The sequence below is a fragment of the Triturus cristatus genome, chromosome 1_2, assembly GCF_964204655.1.
Source record: "Triturus cristatus chromosome 1_2, aTriCri1.1, whole genome shotgun sequence".
Lineage (NCBI taxonomy): Eukaryota > Metazoa > Chordata > Amphibia > Caudata > Salamandridae > Triturus > Triturus cristatus.
Window position 1 is genome coordinate 885,119,765 of NC_140580.1, and position 20,628 is coordinate 885,140,392.

The following is a 20,628-nucleotide window of genomic DNA, read 5'->3' on the forward strand; positions in this document are numbered from 1 at the left end:
ATATTTGTACACAAAGAAACCCCGGCACTCTAGTCAAATTGAGAACAATCACATTTGTTTGAAATTAATCATATGAGCTACAAACACCAAGTAGTATAGAGAGGAAACCAATTGGTATAGAGAATGTTATGAAACGTACAAATGTGTGCTGTGAACTCAGTTTTAATGATTGTCAGACACAAAGCACTTCATCTAACATGTAGCATCACATGTCAGATAAAACATCAAGCAAAGATTTTTTGGTATACACATCTCATTTCTTGCAGTTCTTGCAAGTGCAAAACTTGACACGTAGAGCGTTCTATCTGAAACAGCCAACGCGCATTTCGTCACCACCGTGACTTCCTCAAGGCTTCAAATCCGGTGTACCGAAAAGATTAGGGATGGCTATAGTAGGCCTAGTCCCCTTGGTTTCTTCAAAATCCTTAGGAATATTTCGGGAAATCCGGATATCCACTGTCTCGTAAGTTTGAGAGTCTACCGAAGCTTATTCGGCTTCTTTTGGATGAAAGAAAGGACTATCCTACATTGGGTCGCCTACAACCTCCAAAGTCCTGGAGAGTATTAGAGTCCCGTGAGCAATTTACAAAGGTTGGAGCGATTTGTCAAAGAGTAAAATGTTTAAGTCTAAGGACACAGGGTCTTATATGCAAAGATAATGGATATCCATGTGAATCTCTCCGAAAATACAAAAGTGAGAATAACAGCAAGCTATATATGCTCCGCTCTCGTTGAGTATCTCGTGAGTTCAAGTTTCTAAGGAACCATGATAAGATCCTCCAATCCGCAAAATGTAACGTCCTGAGATTCCTGCCGTCCGACGGATTGTGCTAGACTGGGTTTCTCCGGTGACTCTGGGGATGAACAGCTGGAAAGGGAATTTATCGAAATGGGCCCTGGCCATGGCCGACAAACAACACATGAAACAATCCTGTTGAGATGAAAAGGGGGAGGAGAGCTTGACGTAAAGAGTAGAAATGCTAGTGAAACTCTCAGACTCTCTTAACAGCCAGCCTAGAGGGGCTGGGACTTGTCATATTCTCACTTCAGGCTCACATAGAATTTGGGGAGGGTGAACTGGGTTGCGCTATGTTTCTGATTACATTGGGTATGTCCCTAGATTGGCATAACATTTGGTAATCGGTAAAATTCCTGGTACTTTGGCTATTTGCCCCCACAGTGCTCTAGTCCGGTTAGTATGGTATCCCAATTACTGTAAAAAGAATCCAAATATAAAGTTTATAAAAAAACAAAAACGCTGAATATCGATCCTCCTTCCATGGCAGCAAGCATCTCTTATATGTTTGGAAGCAGTTGCCTATCCATCCATATTCTATTTAAGTCCCACAAATCTATGCATAAACATATTTTTCCTCCCTCCTTTGTTTCTACTACCACAGCTTCTAGCCATGCTGAGGATTTTATTGATTCACTGATTTTTCGTCTTAACAAATTGTTCAGTTATTCTTGAAATGGTTCACTCATCATATGTGAAACATTCCTCACTTTATGAACTACACATTTTCTTGAATATTATCGTGTGAGAAAAACCTACCTAAAACTCGGTTCATCTCTAAATACTCAAGACTGTTTTAACATTATTCTTTCTTCATATGCCTAATCTCCTATTGTAATCACCTCTAGCTCTTCTATTTCAAGTAACCATCACAGGTTCTTTGGCATTCTGGTTCAGAATTATGTTGAGATCCTTTGGTTGATGTCATCCCAACAAAACAGAACCATGATTGGTTACATACATGTGTCCTTTCACAGCTTCCTCCTTAAACCTGATCAACATCCTTCTCATCTGTAGGATTTCTATTCTTTTGCTGCATAGGAAAGAAAATTTGGTATTTGGTATTTGGTGTTGAATTTATAGGGCGCGCAGCTACCCGCAAGGGGTCTCCCGGCGCCAATAGATTCATGAAGAACATCAATGAAGTTGTGCGGAGAAAAGCCAGGTTTTTAAGTCCTTGCGGAATTTGATGAGAGATGGTTCCAATTTCAATGTGGACGGGAGAGAGTTCCATAGTTTGGGGGCAATACAGGAAAAGGAACAGCCGCCCATTCTGGCCAGTTTGAAACGAGGGGTCCTAAAATTGCCCTGAGTGGACGATCTGAGAGTGCGAGAGGGGGAATAAGGTTGAGCAAGGGCCATGAGATAGCCAGGGGCGCGCCCTTGCTTGATTTTATACAGAAAACAGAGGGCCTTAAATTTGATTCGGTGAGTAATGCGAAGCCAATGAAGGTCATTGAGAAAAGGGGAGATTGAAGATTTCCACGGAACCTTACAGAGGAGGCGAGCTGCAGAGTTCTGTATCAGCTGAAGTTTTCGCTGCAGCTCCTGAGTGATGCCAAGATAAAGTACATTGCCATAGTCCAGGCGAGAGGTGACCAAGGCCTGGACCACCTGGCGTCTGGAACCCTCTGGGAGCACCCCTAAGATTTTGCGTAGCCAACCTAAGATGGAAAAACAGGTGGCCGCTACCTTCACCACCTGCTGACGCATGGAGAGAGAGTCATCCACTATAAAACCGAGATTGCGGGCATGAGTCACTGGAACAGGTACGGGACCCATTTCAGCCGGCCAATGTAAAGGACCCCAGAGATGTTTTTGCTTACCTAGGATGAGCACTTCAGTCTTGTCTCCGTTTAATTTCAGGAGATTGGTCTGCATCCAATCAGCGACTCGCCCAAGTCCAAGTTTGAAAATGGAAGGAGAATTAGCAGCAGCAGAGGAGAGGGAGAAAATAATCTGGGTATCATCAGCGTATGAATATAAGGAGAGACCAGAGTCTTCAACGATGGAAGCGAGCGGCTTCACATAGAGGTTAAAAAGCAGTGGGCTCAACGAGGACCCCTGCGGGACCCCGTGGGCTGATGAGCGAACCGAGGAAGAGGAACCAGACGAGACCACCTAAAAGGTGCGATGGTCTAAAAACGAGGACAGCCAGTCGAGGGCCGAGCCCGACACCACTGCAGATCTCAAAACTTTCAGCAAAATGGAATGTGAGACCGTATTGAAAGCGGCGCTTAAATCCAAAAGAATAAGCGCCGTAGTCTGGCCGTGATCGAGATGTGAACGAAGGTTCTCAGTGACCCCCAGCAGAGTGGTCTCAGTGGAAAATTGGGCGCGGAAGCCAGATTGGGAAGGATGTAAAAACCCAGTGGATTCCACGTGTGAAGTAAGGTGCAGGTTGACATGACGCTCAAGGATCTTAGAGAACGTGGGCAGTAAGGAAATAGGCCGAAAGTTGGCAAGAATTTTAGGGTCGGCGCCAGGTTTCTTCAGAAGGGGCACCACCAGAGCCCTTTTCCAATCGTCTGGAACAATGGCCTCCCTCAGAGGAATTAAGAAGTTCTTGGATAATCAGAAGAACATCAGAAGAAAGTTGGCGAAGAATGTTCGGTGGAACAGGGTCCAAGGGGGAGCCTGAATTGACTTTGGCGAGACAAGCTGACAAAGAGTTAGCATCCAGCAGAGGCCAATTGGAAAGCAATGTGTGCTGAGCTGATGAAGTCAGTGGAACCTGAGTGAAAGGGTTGGACACATGGACGTGGGGGACAGAAGACAGTGTGTTATAGATGGCTTCGACTTTAGATAGAAAGAAGTCGGCTATTTCATTGCATTGCGCTTCTCCAAGCACAGGAGGTGCGGGGGCAGTGTTAGAGCCAGCCAAATTCTTGACCATGGCGAATAGGGCTTTAGGTCGATTTATAGCCTTAGCAATTGACTGAGAAACAAAGAGTGCTTTTGCTTTTCGACAGGCTTGATGGTATAGCCTGAGTGCTGCACGATAGATTAATTTGTCATTACTTGAATATGATTTGCGCCAGAGCCTCTCCAGATGTTTGCACTTAGATTTAGCGATTTTTAAGGCATTGGTAAACCACGGGGCGGGGACGAGATGGGGAGTAGGTGGCCTGCGGCGCAATGGAAGGTGGTGATCTGTATTAGATGTAAGCCAATGTGACACTTCCTGAGCCAGAACATTACACTCGAGATTGGTGTCTGGGCTGCTGGCCATCAAAGAAGCATTAAAGGCCAGGATGTCAAGTTAGACCAGGCTCTAGAGTGAAGAATCTTCTCGGGGGGAGGCGAATACCTGTTGACGTCAACAGGTAATGTGAAATGGATGGCAAAATGATCGGACCAATCAAGGGGAAGAGCAGGATAGGTACAGTCAAGCGGCATATTAGAGAGAACAGGGTCGAGTAGGTGCCCAGCCTGATGAGTGGGACCCTTGTTAAGTAGTATTAGATTGATGGCTTCACAGTCGGATAAAAGCGAGCCACTTAATCGATTTAGAGGGTCCTCTAGATGAAGATTTAGGTCTCCTACGATAGTAAAATTGGCTGCCTTCATAACAAAGGGGGCAATGTAATCTGTAAATGAGGTTAACCACTGTGTGGGTTTATCAGGGGGACGGTAAATGAGTAAACCTGATAAGGTTAGTCGTGGAGAGAGCACTAGCTTGAAAAGTGCGGCTTCGCAATGAGGCACAGGGACAGCGTCCAGGGAGCCAAACTAGATGTCTTTAAAAATAATCGCGATTCCCCCGCCTTTACCGGTCGCTCTGTCTTGCCTGACAATAACATAGCCGGGAGGCAAGGCACGTGCAATGTCAGGACCGGAGATTGCCTGAAGCCAGGTTTCCGTCAAGAACATAGCATCAGGCTGGGTGGAAGATAAAAAATCAAAGATATGTTCACTGTGCTTAGGCAGGGAACGGCAATTAATACTCCAAAACTTGTAGGGAGAGGGACGTAATAGATGAGAGGAAAAAGAGGCAGTGGGAACGAAATTGCAGTGCGCGCATCTGAAGGAGGCCGGGTCAGAGCAGTCCAGCGAAGAACAGGAAGAAGAGGCTGTATTAAGGCTGTAGAGCTTCGTCGGAGAATAAGATATTGAATAAACAGTGGAGGGACCCACAGGTGCAGAGTTTTGGAGCGCCGGGCGCCTCAGGGCGCAGACAGGCTTGCCTTTGGCGCGCCTTCGGCGCGCCCGCTGCGCCTGCCCGCTGCGCCGTCGGCGCTGAGTCTGCATTATGTAGGGGTTGAGGAGGGAGGGGCTAATCCCAGCGCAGGTGCGACCAGACCCTGGAACCCAGCAGCGGCAAGCCCAGCCTCCAGCGCCGTGAACGCGAGGAGTGGGCGAAGCAGCCGAGCAGGGTGAGTGCAAAAAGCAAGTTTAAAATCGAGAGTGCAAGCGCTAATTACAAAGATCAATTCCAATATGTTTTTTAAAACCAATTTACATTCAAATTCAAATGCTCGAACCTCCGGCTTTCCGCCTCAGAGGGATGTCACCACAAATCTAGTGCGAGCGGGGAAGAGAACAGGTTTAAGTAGGTCAATTGGGCGGGGCAATCCCAGCGCAGGTGCGACCAGACCCTGGAACCCAGCAGCGGCAAGCCCAGCCTCCAGCGCCGTGAACGCGAGGAGTGGGCGAAGCAGCCGAGCAGGGTGAGTGCAAAAAGCAAGTTTAAAATCGAGAGTGCAAGCGCTAATTACAAAGATCAATTCCAATATGTTTTTTAAAACCAAATACCTCTGAGTCTGCTTGTACGAAGCAGTATTCTCATCTATTTTTTTTGTTCTGGAAAAAATAATGTGCTGTTCAAGAACCACGTTTACTTTGGGAGTGAAAGGTAGGTCTAGTATCTTTAAGTACATGCATACATATTGCTTCTCTATCTATTTTCCTCGCACAATATCATCTTTGGTAGGTCCTCATAAAGCCTTCCACCCTTAAATGATGTAGAATTGTTTTCTTCTTTACTTCTCTGTAGTTCTCATGACCTATAGCCAAAATGTAAGTAAGAAACATCATCAGGCGTTAGACTAATGCAAGTCAGTGTGGCTGTCCTCCTCTCCGCTGACTGAAATGCTGAATCACGCATTAGGGCCTTCTCCACTGTGAACACGGGAGGGCTGCTAATGCACTTTTACTGACAGTGACTTAAGCTGTAGCAGCAACACGTGGTCACGGTGCATGCTGCTCCTGGCAGGCTTGGAGGCTGGCTGAGCTGCTAACTTCTCTAGGTGCTGCGGTGCTTCAATGAAACACAATGATGATCATTGCAGATTTACCCGCGGCACATTACTGTTACAACTGACGTCACAGGAGTCGGTGGCTAGTGCCGATACAGTGTGGTCAGGACATGGTTGTCAAACACACACCTTAATAGGCGTGTTCATAGTCCGGCCAGCCGCGGCACAGGCGTGCAGCAGATAAGAATGATTTGGCTGCTGGCGGCAATGGCAGCTCAGCTCTCACGGTGCAGCCGGAACCCTGCACAGAGCACACCAATCCTCCATGATCCTGTGGCGCTGGGAGAGTCGGTTCGACTTGTTGCCTCGCTCACTGGCAGCCGCTGCAAGTAAGTGGCCTGAGTGAGGGTTACTTTAATCCAAGAAGTTGCTTTCATGCTGCTGCTTAATAAAATGTGCCTTTCGCGCAGCGCAGTCTTCTGGCCACGATCATTCTTCTGTGCTGCCACGTCTACAGTCCTGTCCCAAGGGGGTAGCTGTAGAGGTCCGTGAACGGGCTGGTTTATTTTGCCTGTTTGTAGGCCTAATGGCTCTTTTGCGCTGAGTTTTAATGGCGATGTCCCAGATCTGCAAAGCCTTTCTTCACTTGAGCATGCTCAAATGCACGGAGTGATTACTGCAAAACACCTACACTGTGCTGAAAGCGGCAGGAGGCAGATTTCTTGTGTCCTTGCTTCACCCACTGCCAATAATGTTTCCAAAGTGTACTAGGTGTGGCGGGTCTGATTGTGGACTGATTTTTTTTATGGCGGTTTGTGGGCGTGTAGGTTCTGGTGCATCGTGTTTTACTGCCGATTTATCTGCTACACAAACATTGTCGCAGCAAGCTTAAATACACAGTGGACATCTCTCACGGCTTGCAAACAATCTACAGTGTTTGTTGTGATGGGCATCAGTTTTTTTCTTTTCATTGGCGCGCCTGCCGCCCGTGCGGTACAGTCCAGAAGGTAGTCGTGCAGGTGTGTGGGTGGGCTGGTGTATTTTGGCTGTTTTGTAAGTCTGTTTGGCTTGGTGCTTCAGAATTCACCAGTAAAACCAGGATATTACACCAAACGTTGCCTGCAGCATCATTAAATACACTACTGGCCACAAGGGGAGGACACCACCTGCGTCTTGCTAGGGTTTTTGCTTGGCGAACGGCGTCGGTGATAGGGCGGGTCTTTGAAGGGCTCAAACCTCTCATAACCGTTGTAGAGGAAATAAAAGCAAGCTTTAGCAATGGAAGTATTTTGGAATCGCTGACTCCAGCTCTGACAATATTCCAAGAAAACACGCTTGCAGCATTGCAGTCCAAATAAATTGCTTTGCCTGTATTAAGCGTTGAAGAGATACCAAATTGAATGTGTAATGACAGCGAACTTTTCAGTGTTTTAAAATAGTCCCTCATGAATTGCAAAGGAGAAGGGAGGGGTGTAATTCCTGACATTTATGTTTTCCTCATTGTCATTGCGTGATTTTGATGGCGAGAATGTCACTCATAGTCTGTGAAATGTCACTCATAATTGCACTGAAATTATGAAAATGTCACACAGAGCCGTCTGAAACCTTCACAGCTATGGCGCTTTCATTAACCTTGCTTTTGCATTACATAAGCAAAGCATCTGAGTCCATTCATTCTTGTGCAGCAGAGCACATGCCGGTTCGTTGTCTTCAAGAACATGTCCTTGCAGTAATCCCCTGGTTCGTGGCTCATCTACTTTTTGGCCCAGGTCACACATAAACAGTTTTTTCTGTTTTTGAGTCCTATGTACTTTTCTAAACTGCTTTCTGTAACTTTGCCATGCACCCCTTATTTTTTTAATTTGAGTTGGGGCACTGTCCTACACACGCGCTGGACACTGCCATACTGTATGGCAGTTAAATTATGCCTTGGAGATCTGTAACATTTTGCACATTTTATGCTTATTTTGAATAATTTAGAGTTGTAATGTTGTTTTTAAAAAAAACAACCCGTAGAAAACGTCACTTTCCCCAATCGGGGTATTCAGCGAAATTGTTATATTCTGAATTTTAGTCCAGGCGTGGAAGTGTTTTTCATTCCTCCATCTATGCTTTGCACAGATCTTTAAGCTTGTCACCAAGTTATGTAGGAATGGCAGGAGCTTTTCTTTTGTTAAAATAAGTGTTCTTTATTCAGAATCAAGCAACCCCAGCCCCTACTTAGCTCTGAATATAGGCTAGCTCCCTATCGTATTGGGGCTGGAGTGTATGATTTCATTAAATAGAAGGCAAGCTTGTGTTTCATCCTTGATGCATATTACAGGAAAGTTTATGCCTCTCAGGAAATCTTTCAAAGTGACTTAGAACAGCTGAAAGAAGCCTATTGTTCATCAACAGTAATGTTCTTAATATGCCATAATCCAGGCACATGTCCTCCTGCAGACCCAGAGGAAAGAAAATAACAAGCATTTGCAATGCAATAGGTCTCGCATTTACAAGAGTTTGAGCTATTGGTATTGTAAATGAAAATGCCTTTTATATGTGTTGTTTTTAAAACCGATAAATAACAGGCATTGTCATTTCCATGCCAAAAGCTTAAACTCTCGCAAATGTGAGACCTATTACATTGCAAATGTGTGGTTTTTTTTTTTTTGTAAAAGCGCCAATGCTGTGCATTCACTTTATGGAGAGAAAGCAAAAGACACACAATTGATGGACGGAATGCAGAAGAAATCAAAACATTCACCCACAGTCAAGAGATCTGGGTTAAATCCATCATTCTTTTGCTCACCATGCCACCCCAGTTTCGACCTGGCCATATGCAAATCAGTCTTGACCCTGTGCCTCATGGGTACAGTCCAGCCCGAACTGCCGAGCCAGGTCCTCCCTGGACCGGAAACAAGCATCCTAGGACTGGTATCAGGGTTTCACCCCTCTTCAGCCAGGTTAGCTTGATTCCAGTGGCACAGTGAGCCCAGGACCCACGTCTGGGCATACCTGGCGCACTTAGGGCAAGAAAGCGAAAGACACACAATTGATGGACGGAATGCAGAACAAATCAAAACATTTACCCCCAGTCAAGAGATCTGGGTTAAATCCATCATTCTTTTGCTCACCATGCCACCCCAGTTTCGACCTGGCCATTTGCAAATCAGTCTTGACCCTGTGCCTCATGGGAACAGTCCAGCCCGAACTGCCGAGCCAGGTCCTCCCTGGAACGGAAACAAGCATCCTAGGACTGGTTTCAGGGTTTCACCTCTCTCCAGCCAGGATAGCTTGATTCCAGTGGCACAGTGAGCCCAGGACCCACGTCTGGGCATACCAGGGAGGACCTGGCCTGGCAGTTCAGCATTTGCTTTCACTTTATGGCAGCCGCGCCCCTTTCTTTAGACGAGCCGCGTCTAAAGAAAGGGGCACGGCCGCCATTAAAGTGAAAGCGCGGTATGGGGGCGCTTTCACAAAAAAAGCATCTGTTTGTGAAGTTGACAAAAAAATGTTTTTCTTTGTAAAAGCGCCCATGCACCTTTCTTTAGATGCTGATCATCTAACGAAAGGGAAGCGGCCGCCACTAACGTGAAAGCGCGGCACGGGGCGCTTGTAATTTTTAAAAAAGTGAAAAAATAAGAAAAACAAACATGCTGCCGCGTTTGGCGATGCAAATAAACCAAATGCGGCTACCAGTGTGGCGTGGCGTGGCGTGTCTTGTTATGACTGAAAAAAAAGCATTGCGGGAGAGCATGTCCTGCCTGCAACAGGAGGGATGTGAAAAACATTTAACAAAATAGTGCTCAGAGGTTGTAATTAAAGCCTACCGAGTAACAACACATGTAATAGGAGTTGTCCTCAAGGAAGGGGACAAAATGAGACGAAGCCTATTGACCAGTGAAAAGCAACAGTTTACAAAGGACAATGACACAAAACAATTAAAAAAAATATGGGCGAAGAGTGGGCAGAGCTTCAAGTCAAACCTGAATACAGCATGCAACGCATGTGCTGCCCAGACTCGACATAAAAAACCTGGCACCTCATTGTAGCTGAACAACCAAGCTTCCAAGTCCGCAGTGGCAGGACCCAAATATGGCAAAATTTCTCATTAATTACTTCTGCTCACCATTCAGAGAAATCTATTGTGTGCAATTTTATTACTGACATACACTGGAGGTTTGTGCTGGATTTATTTTGCTGGTAAGCCAAGTTTTATAGTCACGATGCAATCCAAAGTATCAACTGTTTCTAGATAACACAGATTACACGCAGAGGAGAGCTTTGAATGCTGGACGGTCATAGTGCAAAGTGCATACCCTTAACTCTCTAAGCATTCATAGGTTTGTGGGGACTAATACGAGTTCTCTGAGAACAGGGTGAGGCAGTTGAAGCTTAAAGGGGATTTTGATCCGGCAGTAGTTGCCACTACCACTAAAACCAGCATTGACAAAGGTTGCAGATCTCCCCTTTGAAAGGTAAAGGTTGACCTATTGGCTTTGCTAGTGTGTGTTGGAGATGCCGAATGGAATTGGTAAAAATCAGAAATTGGAGGCCCCAGAGTGATGATAGATATCCATGCATGTGACCGCACACATGCATACTTCTGTCGTGATGCCACAGCCTCCTGTTTAGCTTTTAATTTATTGTTCCAAGATGGGGATAATGTGCAGTGGTAAATTTATAAAATATCAGCCTAGGAGTGGCAGGATTACAAATTGCAGCTGACTTGCTGCCCAAAAAAAGAAATGTAAAAAAATGGGACGGTGAGGGATGGAGAAGCAGCAGAGTTGCTGTGGAGATGGAAAACCCAGAAAAATTATTAGTTGAGCTTGAGAAGCAACAGAAGAGCTGGGGTACGGTGCAACACGGAGAGCAAGGCAGCATGGATGTGACGAAAAAGACTTACATGGGGTAGAGGAAGAAAATAGGTACTCCAGTGGTTTGCTAAAAGAAACCAGCATTGGCATAGCCAATAGGTCTCGCTTTTGGGACCTTATAAGTATTTAGTTATGCAGCACAATATCCTTGGTTCAACAACATCAACTGTGGCATGGCTAAACACTTATAAGGTCCCAAAGGCTAGAACTATTGGCTATGCCAATTCTTGTTTACAGAGAGAAATTTTAGTCGAAGCATCTTGGAACGAAAGAGTAAGTAACTTTAAAGAAAATAAGGCAGATAACCAAGCAAACTACAATACTAGAATAAAGAGGAGAGGAACACAGAGGGAGGATCGATGGTAGGAAGTTCATGTCTTAAGCTGTTCACACAGATTGAAGAGAGGGGGTCTACTAGAAAGAGTATTGGGTCAGGCATTCCAGTCACTAGCTGAGGACACCGAGAATGCTCTGTTGCCAAATGTGACTGTTGTGACTAGTGGGCACATTCTGTAGGGCTGGGTCAGCAGAACAAAGAGTGTTGTTGCATCTGAGGTTTGAATTTTAAAGTCAATCAGAAGAATATTGGTAACTGGCTTGGTGTACAATGGCGAGTGGCATAAACAGATTTTGTAAGCTGACTAGTAACCAATGGAGAGATTGAATGATAAGATGGATATGATGTCTACGGGGATGTCTGGAAGATTCTCCAGAATGTACAAGCTCCTCATTTCCGAAGAGTGAGGGCAGCAACTAGTTAAATTCAATTACCATTGTCTAGTCTTCACTGCATTAAGGTATTCACGAATGGGACACAATGCTCATGTCATGTACGGCAGAATCTAATTTAAATTTATGATTTGAAGAAAACAGGACCTTGGCAGCTGGTTTGTCCATAGACCAGTTTATGCCTATGTAGATCCCTTAAATGTAGATCTGTTTTGAGGATGTGTGGGGGTGGGGGTAGGGTGGGGTGGAACACATTAAGACCAGCTACAGATTTTTTTCCAGCTTTCAGAGCTGTTGTTACTCATGAGAAGCTCAATTTTACAATTGTTTAAATTAAAGTAGGCAGGTGGCAGTTACCATTGTACAAAGCTTAACGTGGACAAAATTGTTGAGAATTCAAAGAACACAGGCCTGGAAGGAGTGTGGAACTTAAATGAACACTGACCGGACTTTTGTTTTAGGGCTAGATTACCAATTGAGTAACCAAGAAACACCCACAGTCTGACATTGTCCAGTTTACCACACTCTCTAACTTAGGGCAAATTGCCTCACTGTGCCACAGTTCCCTTGTTTACTAAAAATGTGAGCAGATACCAAGTGCTATATGAATGGCTGGGGGATTACGCTTTACAACTCGATAAATCCTGCAAGTTCTTGTCAGAACTAAAATGTTACGTTCTTGATTCTTTTCATGAGTAAGTTGGTTTACACATGCAAAAGGAGGTTCTGCACTTGTAAAGGACTTTCTCACGCAGAGATTTTGAAGGGAGTCAATCTACAAGGAAGGAGAATGAGAGAGAGGGAGAGCTGGGTGAACCCTGAGCACCCTAGAAGGAAACGCCTAACATTGAGGAAAGGGGGCCAGTGAGCCAGGTAGCCCTGGAAAGAGCACACTGGTGCCCCACAGCTGCCACAGTCCAGCAACACCAACAGGCAAGTTTGGAGAACATAAACTTGTCAACTGGGAGTAATCACAAAATAAGTCCAAAGACAGAACTTGAGAATAAACAGAATAAATGTCCGCTGTCAAAGGCCAACAGCATTTAAAAAGGTTTTGATCTGGAGATCTCTAAGAGCGCAGAAGACTGATTTTCACAAGCTATCAAAGCTTGAGGGCAAAGGCAGAGCAAGAGATCTCAACAGGATGCGGCATAAATTGTAAGACTCCAACATCAGCCAAAGTGAGACTCAGGATGTTTCAGAGCATACATGAAACTCATCACAGCACAGCAGCAAGACAGAGCTGGGGACCAACTAGAGTGTAGTATTTGTTGTCAATATCAATCAACAGCTAAGCGCTGAATGCCTGGAGACCTTGGAGCACACACCATGAAACTCCTTTCAGGGAAGGTATACTAAGAGTACAAAGACTGGGCTGGAGACAGAGTCAAACCTCAGCTGCCACACAGCATCAACATAACGTTAAGTCTCAGCATGCACCTCAAGGAGCACTCAAAAAGGCAGACGTGGGGATCTAATGGAAGGTCACTGACCAGAATTACCACCTGGGTATCTAAAGGATGCCAACATTTACAGACTATCACAAGGAGAGCAAATAAAGAGCTGGGGACTAAGTTGCTGTGGTGCAGTTGTCACAGATCACAGCACAATACAAGTTGTATCTTGTGAGACTCCAGATGCTCACAACATATAACCTGTGAGAGGGAAGTATCCTGCTGCGCAAGCAGAAATCAAAGTGGTATTATCAGAGTTCAGCAACACGTATACAAAGGGGGTTCATGCCGTATGAACATAGCATAGCAGAGCAATCCTAGTGAGAACAAAAACAGAACTGGAGGCCAGAAAAGCTTACGGACAGCCATGCTAAATCAGCGACATCTTCCCAAAGTTCATCTCGGGAAAGTTGGGGCTCCCGCTTCGTGCATACTCATTGAAGGGAGGTTCTAATAAAAGAAACAACAAGTGTGGGGGGGGGGGGTGCACGCGCGCGCGCGCTAAGGAAATGGCCTCGCGGCAAAAAGTAAACAAATGGGAGGGGTGGGGGGAGTGCACGCGCGCTAAGCAACAAAAGGAAATTTTTTAAAAAGCACGCCTCGGACGCTAAAAGCTGCCGGCTGCGCTCGTGCACGCAAGCTCTAGGCCACAGTGGTAGCATTTTCTGAAGCCCTTACTAAAAGGGATTTAAAGTTTGCAAGAGCCATGCCTCAAAACATTGTTTTCAACAACATGAAACAATATTCAATATGTCTTGTCTAGTTTTGATGAATGTCTAATGAATTTCAGAGAGAATACAAATTATTGTATCTTCTGTTTCAAAATGATTGAAATAGGTCCATGTGTAAACATTCTGCACTTTCAAATCTAGAGGTCATCATTACCTCCAGTAGATACTTTTGATGTTTTTTGTACTGTCTTTAAATTATGAAAAGTAAGATTAATTTACAAAACAAGAAAAATAAAAAATATTAATTTTTGTAAACAATGGTGTATGTATGCAATATTGTGTATGCTTTTCAGGTCCGCATTTATTAATTTTTATGTTCCTAAATTGTTTTGAATTCACTTACTAAAAGTCTTGCCAGAGCAGCGCATGCGCTGGCTCAGGCGAGACATAAAAAGTAGTTCCCGGAGTGTCAGCAGTATAAGGATACAGCCTATCCAGTTAGAAACACTGTAAAGCTGGTATGCTCTCGAGGTGTGTCAAATACAAGAAGAGGAAGATAAGACATGTAATAAGAAGCAAGCAAACAAGATTTACAACAAAGCCAAACAAACCAGAGCAATGATCTGACCGCTCTAAGTACTGTTATTGTACACAATCGGTCTTCTGACAACAGAAAGCCCACAAACTTGCACATTTGTTTAATCACCCAAAATATTCAAGTAGTTTCCTTCTGTGGAAGCAAATGCGAATGTTAACCTCTTACGGCCAGGGTGATTTTTCAGCATCGGAATGCCGAAGGGATGTCCCTAGAATTAAGGTTAGGAGTACGGGGTCTGATCATAAGAAAAATATTTTCTCCAGGGAGGAAAAAAAATAAGTTTAACACACATTTCCTTCAACTTACCTTTGCAGAATTGTAATCTGAATAAACCACATGCGGAAATACTTTAAGGAAGTTGTAGATTTCATTGAGTAGTCCTGGGGGGTTTTGAGATTTCCAAATAGACCTTTGAGTAAACCTGTGGGACCAAATTTATTATTGTTTTCTAGGACTGTGTGAATTTGTCCCATAGTTTTTTCGTGCTTCAGTCTCTTCACTGTGTCTGTCTGCATCAAGCTCCCTGAGCTATTCCAAAGCGCCTCTAGTCCTTGAGCCACAAGACCTCTGTACTGTCATGTCATGCCTTCAAAGTGCCTCTGTTTGTCAGACCATGCCCTCATGTCTGTGGGTGCTGCAGGTTATTCACAATGTATGTTCTCGTGCACCAGGGTCCTAGCGCTGTCTGTCCAAGAGGCACAAAGGACGCACACATCCCCAGAAGCTCTTAACTTTGTATATCCATGTATACCAAGCCTTGTCCATTATTCTACGCTTGGACATTTGTAAGACATTTTCTTGATACCTTCGTCCAAAAAGTGCACTAAGTGTCTGGGATATAAGCACCTGCCAGTGTTTTAGTTTGGTTGACCTACAGATTAGGCTAATGAAGGATGTGATTTTAGAGTACCTTTGAGAGCCAGAAGGGATTCATGCCTTTCTTACAGAGCAACATGATTCTGAACTCTAAAAAAAATCCTTACACCTTACGAATACATTGAATCATCAAAAATGAAATTATTTTTTTGCAAAGAGGCCTTTTATACAGCACGCAATCACTTCTGTTTTATTTTTTCATAGCAGTAGGCCGTTTTAGTGTATGCAAAATGCAAGTGAAACATTTTGGCTTGGGCCCTGCTCCTATATATCTGAACAGGACGTGGGCATCAGGACAGCCTGCAGACTTTGCCATAAACAAATATATCTCCGTGGACTAGCACTGAGATAGGTTTATACTGTTATGCCAGAAAATAATAAAGTGTAAACAATTGTTCATTCTTTGGCCTTTTATGAACACTTATTCAAAACAGATCCCAGTGCTTCATAAAATGCACATTTCGATAGCGGCGAGGAGAGCCTTATCTTGTTTGCCAACTAAACACAATGACAGCAGCCCACATTGACTCTGGAAAATGAGAATGGCTATACGAGCATTAGCAGAGCCAATAGGCATCCATTGGCTTTCTTGGAGTGGAGAGGCATGGAGTGGCACTATGTGGTGTAGAGTAGCATTGTGTGGTGTGTATTGGAGTTGCATTGTGTAGTGTGAAGTGGCATTGTGAAGTGGCATTTTGTGGCGTGGCAGGGAGTGGAGTGGCATTGAGTACAGTGGAGTGGCATTGTGTGGCCTGACCTTTTCATTGTGTGGAGTTGAGTGGCATTGGGTGGAGTTGTGTGACGTGGAGTGGCATTGCGTGCTGTGGAGTGCAATTGCATGAAGTGGCTTGGCGTGGAGTGGCATTGTGTGGCGTCGGAGTGCAGAGGCATTGTGTGACATGGATCGGAGTTGTGGGATTGTGTGGAGTGACATTATGTGGTGTGGAGTGTGCCATTGTGTGGCCTGGAGTGGCATTGTGTGGGGTGGCATTGGGTGGCATTGTGTGGCATGGTGTGTCATTGTGTGCAGTTGAATTGAGGCGGGTAGTGTGGAGTGGCATTGTTGTGGCATGGAGTGGCGTGCGGCATGGAGTGGCATTGTATGGATTTGAGTGGAGTCTAGTGGCATCGTGTGGGGTAGCTTTGTGTGGCATGGAGTGGCACTGTGTGCAGTTGAATTGAGTCGAATAGTGTGGAGTGGCATTGTTGTGGCGTAGATTGTCATTCTGTGGCGTGAAGGGGCATGTGTGCAGTGGAGCAGCATTGTGTGACGTGCAGTGGGAGCGAAATTGTATTGTGTGGTATGGAAAGTTGCCGGAGATGCTGTTGAATTGCCCTATAGTATTTCAGTGTCTCATGCTATATAAATGCAATTACAATGCAATATCTTGCCAATTACCTCGACTTACGATCTATATATACATCTGATGCCCTTGCTACGATGCAGAAGCTTATTAGTATGCACTATTTACAACGTTTCTGCGAGAATTGGTTTGTTTACAAATGTGTTATAATAATGAAGGGTCTATAGGACAAGCAAAGCAACATATATCGTACCAGCTGGGGATAAAGGAGATACAGCCAGTGGCTCCAGTGTTGTAGAGCTACAAATATTAAAAGCCTTCTCCAAACAGGAGTAAGAAATGTGCTCAATACTCGGTCACAATAAAAAAATAAAATTAACAATCACCATGTAGTGAGGTGAGACGAACAGACTGTCAGGGAACTAAACCAAAGATATTCCAGAGCTGAAAACTGGGGAGCTCTATTACAGCTCTCTCAGACCTTTGTGTTGAAGAAGCAACACAGAAGTAATGGGTGGCAGGGAAAGTAGCAACAGGCCAAGGGAGTTGGTGGGAGAGGAAGAAGACATTTTACCTCGAGCATTGTGAAAGCAGCGGAAGCATACGAATCAAGATCAGGGCTGGAAAAATCATTAAAATGTTACTAGACCTAGCTGTGATATACATGACCTTTGCCTCTGAACGCTGAGCAGATGTGACAAGGTAACAAGATTTAAAGGCATCTTTATTGCTCATTCACTTTACTACTATAAAGATTCCTTTAAATCTTACCTTGTCAGAAGCTCCGCTTTCAGAGACAGAAGTCGAAAGTCAGTTTGTCTTCCTACTCCCCAAAAAGGACAAGGAGGCTCTAAAAATAGCTCATCCTGATTAAATCTTGCTCGCCATAGCAAGCGTGCTAGTGGATTTTTCGTGCCCTGAACATAAAGCAATCGGTGCTTGGTCCATGCTACACACGAAAGAACAGGAAGTAAAGCTGACATGCGTTGGCCACTTAAGAGGCAGCAAAGAAGAGTGACAATGAAGCCAAAAAATGTTCAGATGTTTTTCTGTAAGTATGTTGCTAAAACAGCTTTGTTTGTCTTTCGCTACAGAACTTCTGGAGCTGCTAAAGCCCATGTTAAAGGTCCTAACGGATGAGAGAGTATGTCCGCTATTTGAAGATTCTGATTCTGTGCGGTCACAATTATTCAACCAAATAGTGCTTTCTCTGCTTTTGTGATGATTGTCTTGCCATTGCTGTTCACTGCCTTCCTCTTGGAATTGTTAGTGAAGGTTTTTAGTTTGTTCATTTTCATTGGGTCATGAAACTTCTTAATAAGTGGATTATTCTTAAGTTTGAAGTCTGTGAAGCATTGTTCACCTGTTTCATACACCTTTATTATGTTGGATGCTATGTCTTGCGGCCGTGGAGAAACTAATGAGAGCATGTGGCCTAACAAATGAGTTTATCCAGCCTTGAACCAGACTAACAGCTCTCGCAATAGTATCTTCGTCTTTTTCAATTTGTGACTTATGTAGGTCTGTGTGAGTAAGACCTGATCTGTTGTTATGAACCATTTCCCTTATCAGACCTAAATGGTGCTTCTGTGTTCATCTGTCAAATAATATCTCTTCACAGCACCCACCTTGAGGTTTGAGCTTGTTGTACCACATGGAGTATGTGTGTCTTTGTTGACTGTTACCTCTGTTGCTTGATCGACCGGAATTCGTTCAAACGTATTAGAATCTGACTGTTAAACTAGAAAGCATCCGTTGATGAAGTTGTGGTGTATCTGTGGATGTTTCATTGCAAGTAACGTCATATCAGCATAGTATACAAGAAGCTATCTAGCGTAGTTCATCCTATCGTACGCAAAACACTATAGGATCATAGTGCGTATGGTGGTAAGATGTAAATGCCAATTTGCTTCTCGAGCAGCACGCAGCAGAGCCAGCAAGACATTTACAATCGTATCCACATACAACATCCAAAATGCAATGAGATCTTTATTGTCATGATGAAGATATTCCAGGAATACATCCCAAAGCTGATTTACTTCAGCACAGGCAGCATTTTGCAAGAGGTAGTCTAATCTGTCGGCATAGGTCTTTTGCAAAGTCATTAGCAACCTTAATTAAGGAGTAGACTACCTGAATGTTCTCTTCGTAATTCTTCTCCACCCAGGGGATAGATAAATTCCAACTAAGCGAATCTCAACATAGCTTCATACACACTTGTGTACTCGAACTGCACGATTGTACATATGACCTTCTAGTACTGATGATCATGTCTGCTTTAATGCAAAGGCCATTGTCTTTAAAGCATTTTCCAAGAATGGACATGAAATTTCCAAAGGGTTGAAAGGTGCCCATTCCAAGAATGATTCTGTTGTACGTTGCTTTATGCTTCCACACTATCGCAATTACTTTTGCGTTGAGAGCTTTATCCATGACCAACCCAATTCCCTTATCAGCTCTGACTGTTTCAAATTTTCAGAAACAGTTGTCAACTCAGTTGAAGAGCATTAATGGTGGGCAAGTATCCTGTGAGAACACCAACTAGGTGTCTAGTACTGATGTTAAATCCTGCCCAAGTTGGTATTATCTGTGTGAGGCTTGCTTCTTGCTGTACAACAACCCAGATTATGTTCTTATTTTGTGCAGGCTTTAATTGGGCAACACATACCGGCATGGTACATGTCATCAATGGCTGAGGCCCAACTCGTTCACCAGAAAAATACATGAAACAATTCTTCAGTATTTGTGACAGTCAATGTTGTTTGCTTTTGTTCCTGAATGCCTGGAAAAGGAGCTTTAAAAGGTTGAGGTCAAACAACTTGGGCTGCACAGCTATACCATTGACTCGATGAGTCGTCTCCTTAACAGTAAGAGTCTCTTCCTACCTATCCATATTATCCCATGCTAAGTTAGTGAAGACATGAGTCCGAATGTCGGCTGGAAGAAGAATTTGCTCATTTAAGGTAGCAGCAAGTTTCTGAGGACACAAGACAATATGATATTCTTCCAGTTGTGAGTATGAAATCCCATGACCAAGTCTGTTTAGAGTGCAAATGATTTCAACATTGCCTGTCGGCTTTTTTACGGCATATGGGAGCAACAATTGCTTGGGGGCTTTCTGCTGGCAATTTGTACTGCATATATAATGTCCTGGCTGAATGATTGCATACGTAAGGAGGCCCTTTTGGACGGCTTTTTGTTTTCTGGATCTCCTGTCAAAAGTCCTTATAGGAACCGTTTCAGGTGATCGGGCACTGTAAATTGATCTTTATCAACGTCAGATGGATGATATGGCCATGGTGTTTTAATCATTGTTCTTATGTGCAATGATGTTTGATCATTGATCTTGTTCATGTCTGTTGCCTTAAACTTTAAAACTGATAATTCTCTTTTCAAACTCTGGTTTTCTCTTTTAAAGTCCTGTAGCATGACACTATAAGGTTGGGCCAATAATTTTCCTTGGTTGTCTGGGAATATGTGAAGGCCTTCACTGAACTCGAAGTCCAATTTCCTTCTAATATGCTTCTTGGTTGATTCAACTATTTTGTGAATTCCTCTGCGTGTCCTGAGGGTTTCAAGCCTTTACATCGCACATATTACCTCTTTATTAGGAATAATCGCAGTTCTAATGTAATAAAATAGTTAATCCTATGCTTCATCTCTTATATTATTGTAGTGATCATCGGTTTCAATACTAGATGCATGATCTTCCTCCTTTGCTTTAACCCTTGTATAGCTCCTATAACAAGATGCATGATAATGGGCTTCTGCAGTCACTATGTCCCTACCTATAGACTGTTAAGATATTTGAATCCCAATTAATGGATGCACACTTTTGAAGCATTTTGTCAACTCTAATCTTTGTGGTCTTCATTAATTTCTCATTTATTAATGTTCCCTTGTAGCATTTTATCCTTCCACAAAATATACATTCTTCAACATATACGTTTGACTTTAATGATTATATAAATGTTACTTTGTGTACTTAATATAATCATAATTACTATTATAATTATCAATTTATAAAATCACTTTTACTGTAATTATAATTTTTAATAATAAAATTCACAATAAAACATAAGTAGATAAGCCCACTGCACTCAGATTCTACCAGAAATTCATACCACTATTCAAAATGTG

The 20,628-nt window shown here is 43.7% G+C and overlaps 1 protein-coding gene across 2 annotated transcripts in view; it reads left to right on the forward strand.

Annotated features, from left to right (window-relative positions):
* SLC35E2B (solute carrier family 35 member E2B) overlaps window positions 1-20,628 on the forward strand; it is a 287,965-nt gene that overhangs the window by 140,646 nt on the left and 126,691 nt on the right. Inside the window, exon 1 of one of the 2 annotated variants that reach the window (XM_085609405.1) lies at window positions 6,237-6,383. The exons of the other annotated variant lie outside the window; for it this stretch is intronic. The gene's annotated coding sequence lies outside the window, so the exon portion shown is untranslated. Of the gene's footprint in view, window positions 1-6,236; window positions 6,384-20,628 lie in introns of those variants that run through there. 2 annotated transcript variants of the gene reach the window in all.